This window comes from Scylla paramamosain, chromosome 18 (genome assembly GCF_035594125.1).
Source record: "Scylla paramamosain isolate STU-SP2022 chromosome 18, ASM3559412v1, whole genome shotgun sequence".
In the NCBI taxonomy this organism is placed as follows: domain Eukaryota; kingdom Metazoa; phylum Arthropoda; class Malacostraca; order Decapoda; family Portunidae; genus Scylla; species Scylla paramamosain.
Genome location: NC_087168.1, coordinates 20,422,347 through 20,443,872, shown reverse-complemented (window position 1 = coordinate 20,443,872; position 21,526 = coordinate 20,422,347). Strand labels below are relative to the sequence as shown.

Here is a 21,526-nt window from a genome sequence, read left to right as displayed (position 1 = left end):
CACTGCTTGGAATTTTCTAGTCAGATCTCAATGTTGTTTGTGTCTTCCTTACTTCCACTTGCCTTAACCTGGTGTTCACGTAAACATTTTTCTTATTTTTATGCAGTCAGAGAACCCTCAACGTCAATATGTTAGCAAATCTACGATGCCTTTTTCTTGCCTGTTTCCCTGTTGCCTAACAATATCCTCTCTGTAATTATGGGATTTTTCAAGGTACATTTCCGGTAATTTTTGTGATTCTTCAAAATTTCTGGTCTAGACTAATGGAAGAGGTACTTTCGGCGTACATTTTTTTTTCCTTCAGTGAAAAGTCAACATTACCTCTCAGTATGTCTTTCATATCATTCTGTTATTCTTCATTAACCTCATTTTTTTTTTTATTTCAGATCCCTGGTTAGGTTTCATCGCTAACATCGAGGCGTAAGTAAACAAAACTCTCATTTTGGTATGTTCTCCCTACTAATCTGTTGCCATATTGCCTTATTACTGAATACTTATATGTTTTAAGTTCACCGTCAGAGGAATCTTAAGTGTTCCTCTACCTATGTTCTGTAAGTTGCCTTTTATTCATTCAGCAGTATGGTAAGATCGACACATTCTTAATAGTTGATGTAGTTCTTCCCTATTTCATCGATGTATCTCTTTCTTGTTTATACAGTATTTTAGTGTCCTTATATTTCCATATGATTCATTTTTATTTTCGTGGTTTGTTATTTCGCCATGCTTTTATTATTTTGTTATTTCTTAATTTTATTTTTTATGTATATGGAAGACTCAAGGGCAAAAGAATCTTTCATAAGAAATGCAAGATGATTCTCTGTCCTACAAAAGAAAAATAGAAAATAAAGAAAATCTATGAAAGAAGAAAGAATATGAGAGAAAGAAAGAGCACGACATTTACTTTCATTTTTTTTTTTTTTTTTTTTTTACCAATCTCTATTTTATTTATTTATGTTGCGGCTGTTACCTGTGTGACACCTTCACCAGACTAACCAAAAGACAGACAGAATTCAAAACCTGTAGCAATTAAAAATATATACCTCGATAGAGCAATATATTTTTAGCCCAGCAAGTTTCACAAGCGTGCAAGCAAATAATCAAATGTAAAGGGTGAAGACAGGAAGCCACAAGTCACCGCTGGAAGCTGACAAACTTAAAAAAAAAAAAAAAAAAAAAAAAAAATCTATATACATATATATACCAAGGATTATTGTGACCGGAAGCTGGAACCAGAATTACGATTTATGGCAGACGAGGCTCATTGACAGCAGATGCATGGCCGCCAATATTATTAGTGAGGTGCCAACAATTATCACGCCATCACCTGTGGTCAGAGATGCCAGCGTGCGGGTACAGCTTGACTGGAGCGGAAATTAATTCAAATAGCTATAGCAAAGTCCCAGGAGACGCATAAATAGACGAACAGCATGGAGGATGAAAGACACCACCACCACCACGACCACCATGACCTCCATCACCAGCAGGACACCACGGGCAAGAAAATGGGAGTCAGTCACGCAGCAACATACAGGTGATATATTGCCTATTGGAGTGACAAGAAAGCGCTGCCTCTGCTGCTGAGAAACCAAGTCATAGTCGAACTCAGAGACATATGAACGCCAAGAGATTATCGAAAGGAAGATTATGCGTTTCTGGCTGGCGTGACATGTTATTTCAGGTGATTCGGTAGTAAGTCATTGTTTTTGTCGCCAGCTGCTACTCCTTCAGGGATTCCTTAGTAGTTAACAAGAACGTCTCTCCCGCTCTTGTTAGTTTTAGTCGTCATTTACAGCTAGACGCGAAGCAGAAGGTGCGGTGCCCTCGTCACGTCAAAAGGAAGGAAATAAAATTAGGTAATCGAATCTCGGTCAATTAATTAATAATGAAACTAAGGAAATATATATTATCTGCCGCTTTTTTATTTGTTTTTTTTGTATTTACTCCTTTAGTTTCACTTATTTATTTAGTTCGTTAATTAATGAATTTCCTTATTTTTTTCATTCATCTCGTTTTATTTTATCATTATTATTATTATTATTATTATTATTATTATTATTATTATTATTATTATTATTATTATTATTATCATAGTATTATCAATGTTGTTACCATTATTATAATTTGCTTATTTATTAACTCATTAATTTATCTATTTATTCATATATATATATATATATATATATATATATATATATATATATATATATATATATATATATATATATATATATATATATATATATATTTCATCGGCGTTTTCCATCAATAAAAAATAGAGCAAGTCCTTGTCACTTTGAAGTATACTGGAAGAAGATATTTATTATATCTTTCACCAGTGTTTATTTACATCTTTTTTTTTATGTTAATTCATCAGCGGCTTTTCCTTAAGGAATTGAGAGCATTTCCATCCTATACATTGGTGTGGCATTTCATCTTCGCTCACCTCATGAGGCGTCACCTTCGTGCCCGTCACTGCACGCCTATATTCATATTGTTTTATGTGTGTAGAGGAGACTAGTCAGGAGCCACAGAAACCAAAATAAATAAATAAACAAATAAATAAATACACAGCTTACTTGCCGCTCCAAAAATAAAGAACAGACGAAATATTCTTCATGCCGTCACGTGCATGGTTATTTCTTTATTCCTTAGCGTGTCTTTACCTCACAGCGCCTGCTTCCCTAACGACTATAAACACAAAAATAAAATCCTCTGCTTTAATCCTCCTTGTTGATCGTATTCTACCTCTTCACGGTTGTTCTGTGACTCGGACAACAAACTGATATTTAGTGAAGTCATCTCCTTCGCCCTTGCTTTAATGTCTCTCTTATCAGATAGCGTAGTAGGCAACAAGGAACCCTGTCCCCTTGCTGTATCGTGTCTTGTGATATATTAGATAATGTAATGAGGAACAAACAACCTCGCAAGGACCAGTAGGTCTGCCGATGTTTATTATTTTATTTTTTAATTCTTTGTGACCTGTCGTTATTAATCCCGTGTTTTCTATTTGGAATGTCTTCATCTTAAGTTAACGCTTTTACTGTGATATGCAACAATTTCCCGCATTAGAAGCAATGTATGGAATCTTTGCAAACATCCACAAGAAAGAAGAGCATAAGAAATTAATAGATTTTGCGATTTCTAGTCAGTGTGTGGCTGTAGAACAAGAAAAAGACGTCTCTGAGTGGTTAGTAATTAAGGAAAGGCGTGCCAAATTGCAGTAAAAGGATTTATTCAACGACCATGAGATTAAAATTATTCATCATCTTCAATGTCTCCACCTTAAATGGTTGTGAACTTAAAAATATTCATCCTCACGTCCCAGCATTACCTATACCACGTGTCACCAAGGATGCGAGGGCCAGACTGCCAACCAGGGCCAGGATGCCGCTGATCGCCTTGTAGGAACTTCGGAAAGGCACCAGTTACGGCGTCGAGATGCAAGAACCGATGACTCAGATGAATGCCCGCCTCTCTTAAGACTTTGGTAAATTATAAAGTATTAAGTTGATAGTTAACATGTGTATGGACTAATGCTATGGGATTTACTGTGTTTTCAATGCTTTATTATAAACAAGAATTAAACGAAGCTGCAAGAAGCCGTCGGGCCAACACGTGGCATTCCTGTTAGATTTTATTGCTTATCCTAAGAATGCTTTCCTCAACGTCTGTGATTAGCTGTATAGTAATGTCTTTATTTTCTACTCAACATGGGTATGGATCTTGCTGGGAATGCCTGTACCTTTTATGCTTTGGTCTTGTTTGCTGTAATATGTTCCTCAATGCTCGTCACATCATTGTTTTCTTATCGTTTATCAGAAGTGAAACTGTTTCCTCAGCGAACTTGATAAACAATATAGTAATGTATCAGTATTCTAGTTTAAAAGCGTATGTATTTTTGCTGTAGGAAGGGCAGTATTTTTAATGTTTTCTTATTTTTCACTATAAGTAAGAATGGTTTCTTTAGCGGCCATGAGAACATTATATAACAATGTATTAATATTCTAGTTAAGAAGCGTATATATTTTTGCTGTGGGAATAGAAAACTTTTAATATTTTCTTATTTTTCATCACAAGTAAGAATATTCTCCTCAGTGCCAATGATATGGTATATGGTAATGTTCTTATTAATATGCGTAAGGGTTCTTGCTGTGAAAATTACTATACTTTTAATGTTGCCTTATCATTTATCACAATGTTTTTCCTAAGTGCCCGTGATCAATGCCTTCTTATTGTTTATCAATAAGTAAAAGAGTTTCCTAAATGGGAATGACAAGCTATAGTAATATTCTAGTTAACATATGTGTGGCTTCTTACTGGGAATTACTGTATATTTAATATTTTGTTATTGTCGTAATGTTTTCGTGATTGACTGTGATCAGGTAAAAGGCGCGGGTTGTCCTTGTTGGAAATATATTAGTGATTTATCGTTGACACGCAGCTTGCCAGGTGTATGAATCACCGCAGTGTCCTGGCAGCATTAAGTCAGGTTTAAGGGATCGACGGGGTAAAAGAATCGTAAATTTTGTTACCATCACATCGCTGCCTCGACAACAAACATTCATTATCTCCGCAAGGCAAGGGACGCTTCAGTAGTTATTGCTTATCATTACTACCGGTACTGTCATTATTATTATTATTATTATTATTATTATTATTATTATTATTATTATTATTATTGTTGTTGTTGTTGTTATCGTTACCACCTGCGCCATTACAGCTCCAGGTATTATTTACTCTCATAGCGCCAGCACAGTCCCTTAACTGAGACATTATTCATCTGTTTGGTACTTGGCCTTCCCTCGCCTGTCTCCTCCTCCTCCTCCTCCTCTTTCATAATAAACACTTTGACCTCACCTCCCTTCTCTTTACGTAATATTCTCCTCACCAAATAACAGTTTCTCTCTCTCTCTCTCTCTCTCTCTCTCTCTCTCTCTCTCTCTCTCTCTCTCTCTCTCTCTCTCTCTCTCTCTCTCTCTCTCTCTCTCTGTCTCTCTCTCTCTCTCTCTCTCTCTCTCTCTCTCTCTCTCTCTCTCTCTCTCTCTCTCTCATCATATATATTTCAGAGAGAGAGAGAGAGAGAGAGAGAGAGAGAGAGAGAGAGAGAGAGAGAGAGAGAGAGAGAGAGAGGGCTATTCAATTTTCCTCCATTTTGTTTTGCACTTCTATGGTTTTCACACATGAGGTAGTACACTTGGCTGTGATACGTAATTATGATGAGGGAAGGACCTCCAGGGAACTCAGTCAATGCTCGTGTCTTTTTTGTTATTATTTATTTATTTATTTTATTTATTTATTATTTTTTCGGGGAGTAGGTGTTAGTTTGATTGTTTATTATAATTATGTTTTTTTTTTTTTTCATTGCTGTTCAAGGCAGTTTCTTACGTTGTGTAGTTTTTTGTATAGAAAGACGGATTGGTAAATTGTCGAGTTGGTAAATAGATATGTGGATTAATATAAAGATGGATGGATGGATAGATAGATAGATACATACATACATTCACACATACATACATACATACATACATACATACATACATACATACATATATACATTCATACATAAATATAGTAGAGGTATAGATTGATAGATAAATAGATAGATAGATAGATAGAAAGATAGATAGATAGATAGATAGATAGATAGATAGATAGATAGATAGAGAGAGAGAGAGAGAGAGAGAGAGAGAGAGAGAGAGAGAGAGAAGAGAAAGAGAGAGAGAGAGAGAGAGAGAGAGAGAGAGAGAGATAGGCAGATAGATATAGACATAAAAATAGGTAGATAGATAAACAGTTATGTATGTAAATAAATAAATATTGTTTTTATATATAATTATCTACTTCTCTGTTATTATCCATACACATGTTTATTTATTTATCTAATTAATCATTATTTTATTTAATGAATTGATTAATTTATTTACTCGTCCGTTGATCTCTTTATATGTGTATTCACTCCTTTTTGCCATTAATCTATTTTTTAATAAATTCTTTTACATATTTATTTATTCATTAATTAATTAACTTATTTATGTATTTATCTATCTATTTATTTATTTTTTACCATTTATGTATCTGTATATTTCCAATTGATTAATTTTTTACATTTATTTCTTCACCTGTTCGTTTGTCAATTAATTTACACACACACACATAGCAAGTTTCTCCCAAGTCACGTGTCTCCTTCGATCACTGACTGAGGCACCGTGCCCTTCCTGCCTCACTTCCTCCTTCACTACTACTTGTTGCTGGCCTGCTCCTCCCCTCATGTCCTCCCTTCCCTTCCTTTCCCTTCCCCTCGCCATCCCTCACCTTAGCTCTCTCCTCCCCTCGCCTCCTACACACACACACATACACACACATGGCTACGACCCTCAGGCCCCTTTCTCTTGATTCACAAATCCTCTGCTCCCCGTTGCCTGCTCTGCCTCGTGTTTATGTGCGTGTTGTTGTTGTTCTTGGTAGTGGTGGTGATGATGTTGTTCTTGTTGTTGTTGTTGTTGCTGTTGATGGTGTTGTTGTTGTTGTTGCTGTTGATGGTGTTGTTGTTGTTGTTGTTGTTGTTACTGTTGTCGATGTTGTGGGTGGTGATGGTGATGGTGGTAGTGGTGTTGATTCCCGTTTTTATTATTGTTTTCTTGTTGTTGCTACATCTTTACGTCATTTTTTTTTCCCTTCTGTTTCATTGCGCCGAGTTTATTCCACTTTTCATTTCCTTCTCTCTTCGCTTCTTTTTTTTTGTGTGTACATTTTTACCGCTCACTCTTTTTTACTTTTCATGGTTGTTATTTTTTTTTTTCCATTCCTCATACACGACTTTTTAAACCCTGTTGGCGTCAGGAAAAAATTACGACTTTTCTTCTTCTTCTTTTACCGGACTGCAAACACCTCTCAGCATATATACATTACGTTTCATTTCCGCCAGTATTTGCTATCCAAGAAATAATTTACTAATGGACGGACGAATCTTCAGCATGTGGGCTCGTCTTAAGGGGGATACAATAAATTAATGTACCAGTGATATAGAAAGGTGGGATGAGAACATATGCAAGGAGAGGGGAAGTGAGTTATATCTTGTGGGCTTTATAACGTCTTAAGTTAGTCGTAGCTAGAAGAGACCACAATGTTTTTCCCAAGTCCCCGTGATCAATGCTTTCTTATCATTAATCATAAGTAAAAAAGTTTTCTCAATGGATATAATAATTTGTGTTAATTCTAGTTAACATGTGTATGGGTTCTTCCTGGAAATTACTGTATATTTAGTGCTTTGTTATCCTTGTCACGCCTACTGAGAGAGAGAGAGAGAGAGAGAGAGAGAGAGAGAGAGAGAGAGAGAGAGAGAGAGAGAGAGAGAGAGAGAGAGAGAGAGAGAGAGAGAGAGAGAGAGAGAGAGATGGTACTCCTTACACCCCGCAAAAATAACAATATATAAACACAAAAAAAATAAGGGAAGCTGCAAGAAGTCGTCAGACCTACACGAAGCAATCCCTGCATGAAACATACCTGTCTTTTTCCGCCTACCATCCATATATTGTGACTGTCAGTTGTATATTGACAGTAGAGAAAGAGTAGGTGTCAACACGTAGAAGGACCCTTCATTTTCTTGCCTCCCAGTCCTGTACATCGTCTTGAAATGCGAAGATGATTACCGAAGTTCAAATTTAGTACATTCATTACGTACATGTGACTCGTCCATCCTGTGTGCTTTATCATTTTTTCTGAAAGGTAATGAATAAACACAGAACAATTTTTTTTCTCTAACGATTTTTGTTTTCGTGAAGGTATTGGGAAATCATGTAAAAGAAGACTGGAAAAGATAGTTGCTTTTTCGAGAAATTAATGTGAAATAACAAATAAAACAAGGTAGAATTCCCGGGTTGCCATGAAGCTCCTGTCTTGAAAGGGGGGCTGGTTGCAATTAGCTAGAAAGACAGGTAACAGGGACAGGTAATTGACCATGATTTGTATTGGTATTAGAGAGAGAGAGAGAGAGAGAGAGAGAGAGAGAGAGAGAGAGAGAGAGAGAGAGAGAGAGAGAGAGAGAGAGAGAGAGCCGCTTAAGAACGCTTTAATGTGTTCAGTATTCTCTTTGCGAACCAATTAAAACGAGTGGATTAAAAATACAATTGCGTGCTTCTGCTCCTGCCAAATTCTCGTCAGCAAATACCCTGTTAATACCCTCGTTGCCCACAGCGCGCTCCCCCACTCCCTCCAAAATGAAGGGATTTCCTCTAGTGGATTATGAGCACGGATGAATATTTTTCCCCCTCCCGGCCTCTGTGAATTTTAGGCGAGAGTAAAGCACAGTATTTTGTTCAGATTTGCATGGAAATCATCTGATTGTTACCATTGCTTCTTCCAATAAATGGTTCAAATCCGCCAGGTATTACAGCTCAGGTGTCGCGTCGCAGCCCTTACCGTCCGCCGTGCGTTAGCCAGGTGGGGGCATTAATTCATTAGAGAGCTCATACAACATTAACCACCCCCGCCGTGATATACTACGCTTAGCCCTCAATGGATACGAAGAAATTAATGCCAATGAGCACCACACCACCGTAGTATTGGCAAGACTAGACTCGATTATTACTGTACACGATAATTACGTGCATTGTTTTGTCCCCCCACACAGCAAGTAAGGAGCAACTTGACGCACACACAGAGAGAGAGAGAGAGAGAGAGAGAGAGAGAGAGAGAGAGAGAGAGAGAGAGAGAGAGAGAGAGAGAGATTAATCGTTTTTCCTGCTGCACCACCCGTAGCTACTCGTCAGACAGATATTTACTCCTCCACCATCAGTAGGAAAACAAAAGAAAAAAAAAACGAGAAACAGGAATGGAGAAAAAGAGGAAAGAAAAGAAAACACTCACAGAGAAACAAAAGGCCGTAATAGGAGAAACAAGTTATGTAGGAGGATGCAAAAAAGAGAACAGAAAGACGGAAAAGTAAGATCTTGAAACGCGCCTTTTATATCAAGAACTGAAGTGTATATTTTTCCTGCGCTCCGAGTGACTACATCTCAGGAGGGTTGATCGGTTTACGCTGGGGTGACAAAGGGGTGTTGGGAGCTAGATCCGCCTGGTCACCCTTGTCCAGAGAGAGAGAGAGAGAGAGAGAGAGAGAGAGAGAGAGAGAGAGAGAGAGAGAGAGAGAGAGAGAGAGAAAGGCAAGAGACTGGGAAGAGGTGACGTGACAGGTTTTCGGAGGGAGACAGAAGCGGTGGGAAGGAGGGAAAAGATTAAGCTATGGAGGCAAGCACGTTGTAGTGTTAAGGTGACAGGTTATGATAGAGACAAACTGGTCCTTTAGTCACTAGATGGGAAGCTGTGAGGGGTGAATGCACTAGTGGAGGCTACGTTTAGAGGTACGTGCTTGCTATATCCCGCAGAGGTGGAGGGTGAGAGTATAAAGTGGTAGGAAAGGTTGGTACAGTATTAGAAGACGAGTTGAAACTGCCTTAGGGATGTTGCGGTTATATGTTGGATAGGTCAAATAAGATGAGAGTATTAAGTAATAGGAAAGCCCGGGTGCGTGGAGGTGTATTTGCATGGCAGAGTAACAGAGTAACCGAGGGAGACAAGTGAGCAAGGGACCCGTGAGGCTAAAGTTTGGGGAAGGAGAGTGGCCAAGTTTTATTGGGTTTTATTGGAAGAGAGAAATTGTTATAGGTTGGAAGCGGAATTGTGGTGACAGACTTAGTTTATTGAGTGGCGAGGTGCAGGGTAACCAGATGACGGGTTTGGGGCGACGCCCAGGCAGGGGGAAGAACAAGGGGAGCGGGGGGCAAGTCTGGCGAGCTGGGAAAGCAAGCAGGACTGGAAGAAAGGAACGAGTCTTTCTGCTTGACTGGTCAGTGTTGCTTGCCTGCCTCGGTACTCTGTCTTGCCTGTCATGGGCAACGCGGTGGTGACTGGGGCTCAACGAACATATATTTTAATGAATTACGAGTAATGTCATATATTAGACATATTAGCCATGTAAAAAAATGAAATTACTTATATCCTTTCGGCGTAATTGTATCTATTACAAATAAAACTTTATGAGTTTGTGATAGGATTCGCCTTTTTCTGCTTCAGTGACGGGAACTGATGAAAACTTCCCAAGAACTCTGCTGGGCGTCCTTCACCATCACGAATAGGAGCAATGGTCTCACGGTGACCAACGAGGCACCAAGATCACCACAGTAGCTCTTGGAGTGCGTGGTGATGCTACATCTGGGCGCTGCCAGGCTTGGTGGAACACTGCTAGTGGTGGAAGGGGCAAATTTTGTTCCCTGCTGGCTTGTGTGGCGTCCCTGGGCATGGCACTGGGAGGAGCTGCAGGAAGGCTTTTCGCGGCACTAGGAGTCCCTTCCCTGAGCACCTTCGGGAAATGTTTTAGCTGCACAGCGAAATAATATTTGCATAATCTCGCACACGTTCGAGTCTCCTGCAGTTTGTGTTGCCATAAAAAATTATTCATCGCACGTTTTCTATGAGCGAGACATTATGCGTGTAATTCAGTAGTTTTTGTTGACTCCAGTTTTCTATCATATTTGCATATATCTGAGACTCTGAGAAAAAAATCGTAATATTTCCGAACGTATGTATATTCGGCTGGATAATTAGTGAAGGAAAAAATTGCGTATTATTCCATATCAATAGTTTTAATTAGACATTCATGCAATTCCACGGGTGCACCGTATGGATTAATTTACCTGGACGTGACGTGCTCCCCGCGCCCAGCCTTGCGCGAGGCCCAGGTGAGGCGGGGCAGCGACCCTCGGGGCTCTCAAGGCATCGCGGCTCCTGGAAGGCGGCGGGGGTGGGGAGAGGCTGCCTGGCTGGGCTCACCTGTCCTGCCGGGCTAGCACCTGACCCGGCCGACGCTGGATCAATACGGGCCGGCACACGTGGTGGCAGCGCGGGCCTGGCGGGCTTAGGCTGGCTTTCTTCATGGACAATGTGCTCGCAGCCCAGGGGAGCGAGGCGCCCTGCCGGCTGCCGATGGCCTCATGAAGTTGATACAAACGTAACGAAGCTGTGGACTCGCTCACTGGTCGGAGCTGAGTCCCTGCACGCGAGGCATTATTGTCTTTCGTCCTGTCTTCAGCTTATCCAGTAAGTAATTGGGTAATATCATTAACATTTTTATATATGGAAATGTAATGTGCTTCTCAGTGAATATATTTTATTCCAGGGTGTATAATCTAATTACGTAACACGTAGCACCCTATTAGATGGAGCGATGCCCTCCACCTGGGCCCCGCGCCGGGCGCCGCCGCCACCCGCACCTCTGGTGAGGCGCTGCGCCCTGCCGCTCTGCCCGCCACTCCACGGGACTCCCAAGTAGTGTTTGGTCACCAGACTATGTTGTGCGAAACACTGAAGGCGAAATGTACAGAAATGACTGATAACAGAGATGCACTGATGTATAGAGCTTTTCTTCAACCTTTGTCTTGAAACCTCTCCACGTCTGCGTCGATAATCGCCATAAATGCCGACATAACATATGAACTCTATATATATATATATATATATATATATATATATATATATATATATATATATATATATATATATATATATATATATATATATATATATATATATATATATATATATTGGCTTTCGTTCCCACGGTCTCGCAGGTGCTTGAGTTCCCTGTACCTGGCCAGCGGCTTGAACCTACGGACGTAGCCCTGCAATTTCTCCCGCAGACAGCGAAGAACACGTTTAATTAAACGCCAAAAGGATCTCTGTGGGCATGTACCAGTCACGTCACTCAAAAGTGAGAAGTAGTCAGTTCCCATACAAGGGTGTCCATGTCCTTGTGTCCTTACCTTGTGAGGAGCCATCACTTTGCGACCTTGGTCTGATGTATTGATATGCACGTACGAGAAGACGCATGTAGGTGGCAAATTCAATACAACTATCTTTAGCTCTAACACTGAGCATATGAACAGTGCCTGCTGCTGGCATGTAAATGCGAATCAACTACTTTTAATCCAGCCATGGCATGAGTCGGCTTGTGCCATGACTGTCAGGGTCTTGGAGGCGGTGCACTGCTCGCCGCACCCATATCGCTCCCCTGCCTCGCCCCGCTGACTTTACAACCTTGTCCTACACGCCTCAACCCTCAGTTGTGCTCTTCAGCTCTCTGCCACTTCCTCAGCCACCAGGGGAGCACTTCACCTACATACCATTTTTGTCCCTTCACTCCTGTGTGTGTGTGTGTGTGTGTAGGTGGGTGTGTATGTGTATTAAGAAGAGAAAACATAAGCAACAACACATTTACTGGTAAACTTTATGGATGAAAAATCGGAATCTTGAGTCGTTTTCCCCCAGAAGCGATATCTTTCAGGATCTTTTCACCCCCATACAGTGACAGAATACCTGGTGACCGAGGGGAGAGGCGCCGTGGCCCGAGGGGAGGATGAAGGCGTGAGGGGAACTTTGCCAATCACAAGTTGACCTTTTTAGTACAAAAATATAACCATTTATCTCAGGGTTATTGGGCGCCATTACCCACGACTGTATTTGGTTATTTATGTGATTTGATTTTGTTTGTTTACTGATTTATTGATTTATTTTATTAATGTATTTATTTATGCACCCATTTGCTGCTCTGTGGGTGTATTTATTTGTCTATTTACTTATTCATTTATCCATATACTTACTTATTCAGGTATTTCTATATTTATTAATCTCTATATGAATTTACGTATGAATTTATGATATTTCTTGTTTTCCTCAAAAATATGTATGTAATTATTTTCATTCATATTACTTTTATTTTTGATATTAGGGAAAACAAACGCTTTCACATATGGCAAAACTAAGATAACATTTGTTTCTGAAAATACCTAACACTAAGATTACTTTTCCTTATCCTGATACGACCCCAGGTTATGGCCAGCATTGTTAATATACTCAGTACAGCTAGTTTGTGTCGCTCATAAGGACGAGACACTTATATTTATTATCAAGAAATAGGTGGACGCTGTATTTTTGTCTATCTTTCTATCATCTTGTCTATTTATTTGCATTTCTGTCTGTCCATATGTATTTTTTCACTTATAGCAGCAACTTCATGACAACAAAAAAAAAAAGATAAATAAATAAATAAATAAATAAATAAAATATACATAATAATAACCTTCAAAGCTACTAGAAAAAAAAAATAACTAAGCACTGAGACTTCGAAGAACCATACATAGTTTCAATTTATTTAACTAAGACATGTGAGGAAGACCGCAACAAAACACTGGAGAGAAAACTTGCACACTTCAAAGATCTCTAAGGTAACAAAAATACTCCAGACTTCAAAGACCCGAGTAGAAGATTCTGAGGTGCCTTGACTCTCGCTATCTTGAAGGGAAGAGAGTCAGGCGTAGGAGGGGAGGAGAGCGGAGCAAAACAGACTGTAACACTAAGGGGGATGAGGGAGTGAATATACTTAACTCTTAACACCGAGGAGGTGGAAAACAAACGGGGGTGGAAATGTGATGCAAGTGTTGAATTTAACCGCTAAGGAAGGGCGAGTGGATATGCTGTATCTAAGAGTATGAGGGAATGAAAATACTTAACTTCAAACTCCAAAGACACGGAGAAGAAATGGAAATGGGAGCGTGATGCAAGTGTTGATTGCAGCCGCTAAGAGAGGGCGAGTGGATATGCTGCAGTTAAGATGAGAAGGGCAATGACAGTGAAAATGGTGACAGAAGATAGCAGAAGTAGTAGGAGGAAAAGTAGTGGTAACATTGCTGAGGGGACGCGTGAGAAATTGAAGGCATTTCGTTAAGGGAGGGGAAATGATGAGACGAATAGCCTTACCCTTTACCCTGTGTAATAGTGTAACTCTACCCTCTATAATAGTGCTCTTTGACTGCCTCCTCTGTGTGTATAAAGGGCGAATTCTGTGCTTGTGAGGACCGGCATCTAGGGAAGCGAGAAAGAACAAGTCTGTACTGGATATTTGATTTTATAGATTATTTTTGGCCAGAATTCTAACATGGGATATGCATTTAAGATTCGTATGGAAGCAGGGAGAATGTTTGGCTTAGAGGAGAGAAGTTTTACAAGATGATACTGATTTGTCATGTCTTGTTGGTGAATATTTCGGTGTTTGTTGATATCTATTTGTATTCTGGCAAGACAGTCAAGGTTCACAAGAAACAAGGAAGCTATATGGGTTTTGGAAGTGAAAGATTGGGAGAAAATGGAAAGTCAAGGAGTAGGAAATAAAATAGAAGTGACGGAGAGGGAAATTTTACCAGATGACATTTATTGAAGCCATAACAACGCTTAAGATGATGAATGGTCAATGTGCAGTATTGTTTTTAGTTTACGATCACTAAGAACTGTAGACTCAGACGGAAAGAGGTGTATTTGGTGTGGGCTTCTTGTATTCTGGTTCGCATTTCTTCTTTTCACTCCTTCGCTCACAAACTCCTTATCTCCAGTAGTGTTCTCAGTTAAGAATCATCAAATCCACTCTTGTAGACTCAAACAGGAGGAGTGATGTGAGGTGTGGGCTTTCTTTACTCTGATTCGAATTTCTTCAACTCATTCTTTCACTTATAAACACCTTTTGGTAACGTCCATTAGTGTCTCTATTTAAGAATGATCAAATTCCTACCTAAGTGTAAAGTCTAACAGGAAGGGTATTCTTTGCTATGGAGTTCTTATGCTCCAATTCCTATTTCTTTACCTCATTCCTTCGCTTATAAACAACTTTTAGTAACGTCCATTAGCATCTCCAGCTAAGATTCCCAGTACTCCTTCAAAACCCCGAGAAAAAGCGGTCTTTCGTATGCGACCTGTAGTAAATGTTGCTCTGATGCAGGTTTTCCTCGCCAGTGTTTCTTCTGCAAGTGGCGGTGAAGTTTCGCTGCAGATATATAATGAAATAATGAACTTGATCATTTTTACTTGGCAGAGACACGCGTAATCTTTCTCTTCTGTATCAGTTTTAGCCTCAGAGGTCCAAACAGTGATGCATCAATGCGAGGATGGAAGTAGTTTTCATAGGTTGGTCAATGAGTGATAGTTATAGAAATCAACTTTGCCAGAGAAATGCAGAGGGGCGTGGATGGATATAGCGTCATGAATTGGCAGACACGGAACGAGAAAGCTTAAAGAAATACTAAGGAAGACTATGAAACAAAAATACAATAAAATAATGGAATAATATTTATTGCCTAAATTACTTTGTTAAACTTTGGCTTCATTACAACAAAGGTGGAGAGATGCTTTCATCTACAATTGATTTGAGATTCTCAGAGTTAAGTTTGAGAGTTCAGTGCCATAATGATCGCGGTTGGGTAAGATATACTGTTCCTCCTTACAAAACAGGCGATGATTGTGCCTGTATGTTTACCCTGGAAGTGCAAGTCAAGGCAACTTAATTTGTAGCTCTATTTAAACATAAAGCCAAGGAAATAATATGAGATGGACTGTTTCTCGTCACTAGTAAAGATGTGTCTATGTTTGTATAACTTGGTCCAAAAGGCGAGTTTCAAAGTAATAATAATAATATGTACCTCTATTGAAACATCAAGCCATGGAGGTGATACATTGAGGCAGACTGTTTCTTGTTATTAATCAAGTTGTGTTTGTGCTTGTATTACTTAGTCAAAAAGCCGCGTATGAAAGCAACAATATTTACTTGCAACTCTTAACTTGTAAATCGACAGCAACACAAAACAATGCCCGTGACTTGTTGTGTTTACATTTAACAGTTTATGGTGGTTAACTAATTTAACTTGGGGTTGTGTTTTGTGCAATGAATATCGATAACTAGTACCTTGTTGCTTTTCCATATTAGTGGGAAGAATTTTGTCTGTCAGGGTTTCATTTCAAGCCAGAGGACTATACTGAGAGCGAACAACCGTCATTGAGGCGTGAAAGGCGTTGTTGTGGCGTGAAGTGCGTCAGGCAAGGAGGTGGTCGTGTCTCCCTGTCTGCCGAAAGTGATCAAGACACGGCGGCGGAAAAGCGTCGCCTTGGTCGCTCAGGTGAGCCGCGCCTCTGTTCCACCCGCGCACCCAGCCACCGCCGCATTCACCGCCCTCCTCCGAGAAGATCGACTACACAGCTGCACATTAGTCGTGTTGTATTATTTAACTATTAGAAGGATCTCAACGAGGGTAAGCCACCACTAAATATTGGCCGATTTAAGGGATTTGCTTCCCAGTGGGTATTGCCCGATATGGAAAAAGAAACTGGCGATGCAAAAACCGGTAAATTTACTGCGTTTATTATTGTGTCACCCTACGTGGGCACATACAATATAATATACTGTAATTTGCGTGTGTTTATATATATATATATATATATATATATATATATATATATATATATATATATATATATAGAGAGAGAGAGAGAGAGAGAGAGAGAGAGAGAGAGAGAGAGAGAGAGAGAGAGAGAGAGAGAGAGAGAGAGAGAGAGAATTACTTTGAGTTTTACGTATTCGTCTTTATTTACGAGTATATTGACCACATTTCCAGCCATACAGTCACGTGCTCCTTGCTTTGCGGTGACTCTTCTCTCCCGGCACAGTATTCTTTATTGTGGTTTCTTATTCAACACGACATTGGCAACACCATTTAAATTGTCTTTATTTCCGGTTGCTCATGTGTTACCCTTTATATATTTCACCACCTTTGGAAAATATATATAAAAATACGAAGCATGAATGAATGTCTTTGCTGCCAGTGACAATGTTAAGACCGCGCCTCAAAACAGGAACTCCATTAATATTTAAGGCAAACACCAGTATAGAATTTTCTCCATTCATTGTTTATTGTCGTTTAAATATTAATACTGGGAAACATATCAAAACAATGCTGTGTGTCACTCAACTAGGTTAGACGCACGCCGGTAGTAGTGGTGGTGGTGGTGACCTGTGCTTGTGTGTCGTCCCGCGCTGCCCCACCACCACCACCACCATGCTGCAAAAGGAGAAGTGAATGACTGGAAGGAATTAATAAGGAAATAGATAAGGAAGTAAGAAAATACAAGGAAAAGTGTCAGGTATGTTACTTCTCGACAAGGAAATGAAGACTGTAAGAGATAAAACTCCACACACACACACACACACACACATACACACACACACACACACACACACACGGTACGTACACAAATACGCAAACAGGTTATAATTATCCCTGGTGAAGGAAGCTCTTGGTCTGCTCCTCCTCCTCCTCCTCCTCCTCTTCCTCTTCCTCTTCCTCCTCCTTCTCCTCCTCCCTCGTGCTGGAATACAAACCCAATAAGGTAATGAAAATATCTTTAAAGGGAAATAGCAACTTTCTCCCCTTTCTCACTCCATTACTTTCTAAAAATAGCAGAGAGGGTCGCCGGTGTTCCCAGACAGTCTCTCCCCTCCCATGAGGCTGGCTGGGATTTACACAGCGGTGAGGGAGTGACCTGCACACACACACACACACACACACACACACACACACACACACACACACACACACACACACACACACACACACACACACACACACACACACACACACACACACACACACACACATACACACACACACAAACGTTCATTCATTTATTCATTCTTTCTCTCATTCATTCAAGTTTCTCTCTCTCTCTCTCTCTCTCTCTCTCTCTCTCTCTCTCTCTCTCTCTCTCTCTCTCTCTCTCTCTCTCTCTCTCTCTCTCTCTCTCTCTCTCTCTCTCTCTTGAGTACGCATGACTTTATATACATACATGTTTTATTAGTGTTATTATTCTCACCTGCGTTTCTCTCACCTGGGCATGGAATTAACTTACTGACATCAGGGTGCTCTCGTGAAGTCTTTCGTTATATGTATTGCTTGAAGTTTTTTTTGTTTTTAAGATGTGATCGTCTTGTTGTGTTTCTTATATCAATTAAACACGATTTTTAAAGAATTTTAAGTGTTATTTATACATAAGGATATTTTTTTATGATTTTTAATGATTTTTGAGAATGTTTGAAAGGAAAATGTTCAGTTTGATATGGAAAGGAGCAAATTGTTTCTTCACCATCTGTTTTTTTTTCTTTGTTTTGTTTTGTTTCCAGTATTTTCACATGTATGCATGGTATTTTTCTTTATATTCCAGTTAACGTTATGCTGGTCAAGTAATAATTAATTTTGGAATATTTTGTTAAATATATTTTGTGCACCTGCTCGAAAGAAAAACTACACTGAAGAAAATATAGAAAAAAAGAAAGAAATTGCATCCCACACAGTTTTCCTTTTCTGTTTTCCATTTTGCATAAAAAAGCTAACTGAAAAAAAAAGGAAAATAAAGAAAATAAGAACTGCATCCTACAGTACACTAACTTTTTTTTTATTTTTTATTTTTTTGTCCTCAAGGAACTCTCACTTTTTTCTTTCCACAGAGGTGCTGCATTCACCCCATCCATCTTACAACATATTTTCATGCCACTATCTTCTTTATGCCTTCACGTTATGCCTTATGTTCTTTATTGTAGACACTAACGTATGTGCATTGCATACCACACACGCACCCTCCCTCAACAAGTCTGCTACTGTTTGTATTTCCTGTCTGTTGAAAAAAAAAAAAAAATTGATGAAAACAAAAAAAAGCACACAGACCTCATTGTGCGCATTTTGTCTTTCCTGTTTGTCCCTTTCTTTAGACAGTTATATAACATACCACAAGCAGCCTTCGTCAACAAGCCTGCTACTGTTTTGCATTTCCTTTCTGTCTAAAAAAAAAAAAAACTGCAATAATAACAAAGAGGTCTCGTTGTGTACATTTTGTCTTTGCTGTCTTCTACCATTTCTTTTGACAGTTACTGAAGCAGCAACAATACACACACTCAGTCAACAAATCTGCTGCTGTTTCCATTTCATCTGTCAAAAAAAAAGTAAATATATAAAAAAAAAGAAAAACAGTAAGGTTTGTCTCATATCCTTTTCTTTAGACAATAGCTCATGTAGCACACCACAAACACTCTCCCTCAACAAGTCCGCTTCTGTTTTGCATTTCCTCTCCGGCAAAAAAAGAAGAATAAAAAAACTGACAGAAATAAAAGCAGCCAGGCCTCGTTGTGTGCATTTTGCCGCCTCCCGTTGCTGTGTGGTGACCCAAAGTGGTCCCTTGACACTTGCTCGCTACCAATGTTTCCCTGCGGCAGCACCAAGGAAAACACCTGTCATTTATCGTGTCCATTGAAGGGGCGACACCTGGCTTTCCTCTATTTAGTGCCTTTAAGAGCAGCACCGTCCGAGCCCTTGTCAGGAAAGGTCAGTATTGCTTTCTGGGTATTAGAGCCTCTTTAAATGTTGAGAAAAAGAGTTTGGAGTCATGATGATGATGATAGGAAAGAGGGATATCCTGTGTTTAGTGTCTATAAGTGTAGTACAATCCGAGGCTCCGTCAGGAAAGGTCAGTGTCGTATTGAGGAAAAGAATTTATAGTCAAGATATGTGATTAGAAAGGGCAACATCTTGGGTTAAATCCGAGGCTCCGTCAGGATAGGTCAGTAAATTGCATATATAGGAAGTGTACAATAAAAACAGCAGGGAGAATGCAAAGAAAGAATCACAAAATATAAGGAAGGATGCAGTTTGAATTCAAGATATGTGTTGTGAAAGAGTGAAGTCTTGGTTTTCCTGATTTTTTGATTGCTGTGTAAGTAACGTCTTCGTACGCCTGTCAAAAATTGCATAGTTAATGATGTTGGAAATTACTTAAGTTCTAAACAAGGGAGTAGCGGTTTAAAGCCAAGACATACAATATGCATATACGAAACAGTGCCATTAGATAAGATAAGTAATAAAAAGCTTTTCAGTGGCGATTTCTTTTTTTTTTTTGTGACAAGTTTTCTTCTCCATTTCTTTTTTTACTTTTTTTTTCTTCCTTTCTTTTTTTCTAGGACGGGGCAAATAAATTGTTAGGCCGAGAGGTTCGCAAGGGTTTGTGTGACCTTACTGCGGCATGTGGCGGAGGCGGGGCGGAGGAAGCGGCGGAGTAAATGCTAGACAGTCGCCTGCTTCAAGAAAGAACGCGTATATTTGCCCAGAGATTTGATGTCATATTGTGCAAAATGCTTTGAGTAGAAAAAAATAGTCAGGAAACTGCACTTATTACATTTCCATATCTTCTCGGTCATTGCGGGACTCTTGGAAGGGTTGAGAAAGAGGCAAGCAAGACGCTCTTAAGACAACTTCAGGAGCGATGACAATGTGTTCCCTTTGCATAACAAGATGTGCAGTATTTAATCATATATGCTATGGCGGTCACCTGTTTAACCCATAGGTATTATTGTGTAGAAAAAGAGAAAATGTTGGTGGATTTAGAGCTAGGACTTGAGAATGTTTGAATACGGAAGGGAAAAATTCAATGAGACTTATATTGACGTTTAAAATTTGTCAAGGCATTCTCGATAGTCTTGATTGTCCTTGTGATGCGGGAAATAGATAATATTATAAGGAACACAATGGTAAGGCAAGGAACGTTTCACTATTCTGCTTTGAAACCTAGAGTGGAGGATGGCTAATATCTGAAGTTCCTAATGATTCTACAAAGCATTGAAGGTCTTGCATATACATATACAAAACTTAGATAATTTACTGACAGTTTAGAGTTATGAGAAGATAGTATATTGTAACATTTTGTAATCATGCACGGAAATTCAAAAGGATTACTGAGAACAGATGATAAGAATGAAACTATAGTGACATTTGTATTGCATTTTGTATTTGTGTATCTGTATTCGTGTTGTGTTTCTTGTGTCGTGACATTTTGAGTTCCAAAGGTAGTCAGAGCGGGCGGCTGGCAGCTAACCACCACGGCTGTACCTCATGCATCACCCCGGCGTGTCAGTGTTGCGGAGCATGAGGCAGCACCGTGAGGACAAGTGCTGCAGCGTGGTCATTGCCGCCGCCGTGTGTTTCATTGGTGGCGTGACGGTCCTCCTTAGGCTCAGACACTTCAAGAAAGACTTCGGCGACACACTTCCACGTGAGTCACTACCGTCAACGTGCATTTCACCCTCCTCACGTGCGTGTCTTGAAGGGGCGCCAGCTCCTGTCCTCCTGCCCCGTGACGGCATCGTTCACTGATATAATTTATTTTATTATTATTATTTTTACTATTATTGCAGTTGTTGTATTATTGCAGCTATTAGCAAAGTTTAATCGAAAAGTGATGCTATGTAATTGTTAGGAGCAGTTACATTATTTTATTTGCCCGTCATTAAGTTTCCTTCATTATCAGTTAACTGCCTAATTTTTAATATTTATTTTTTGTCACAGATACATTCATAGATTGCCGTAAAGATTATTTTGATTATTTAATTTTGTTTCATATATATATATATATATATATATATATATATATATATATATATATATATATATATATATATATATATATATATATATATATATATATATATATATATATATATATATACATACATAATGTGTGTGTGTGTGTGTGTGTGTGTGTGTGTGTGTGTGTCAGTGTGGAAGAGAGGGTTCCTCATCATCAGCATTACAGTTTCACGAGGCATTGCAGACTG

General features: G+C 39.3%; 1 protein-coding gene across 1 annotated transcript in view; it reads left to right on the top strand.

The window, feature by feature from the left end:
* Window positions 1-380: 380 nt before the first annotated feature.
* LOC135109247 (uncharacterized) overlaps window positions 381-21,526 on the top strand; it is a 259,673-nt gene continuing 238,527 nt past the window's right edge. The window contains exon 1 of the mRNA XM_064020505.1: window positions 381-420. The gene's annotated coding sequence lies outside the window, so the exon portion shown is untranslated. The remainder of the gene's footprint in view (window positions 421-21,526) is intronic.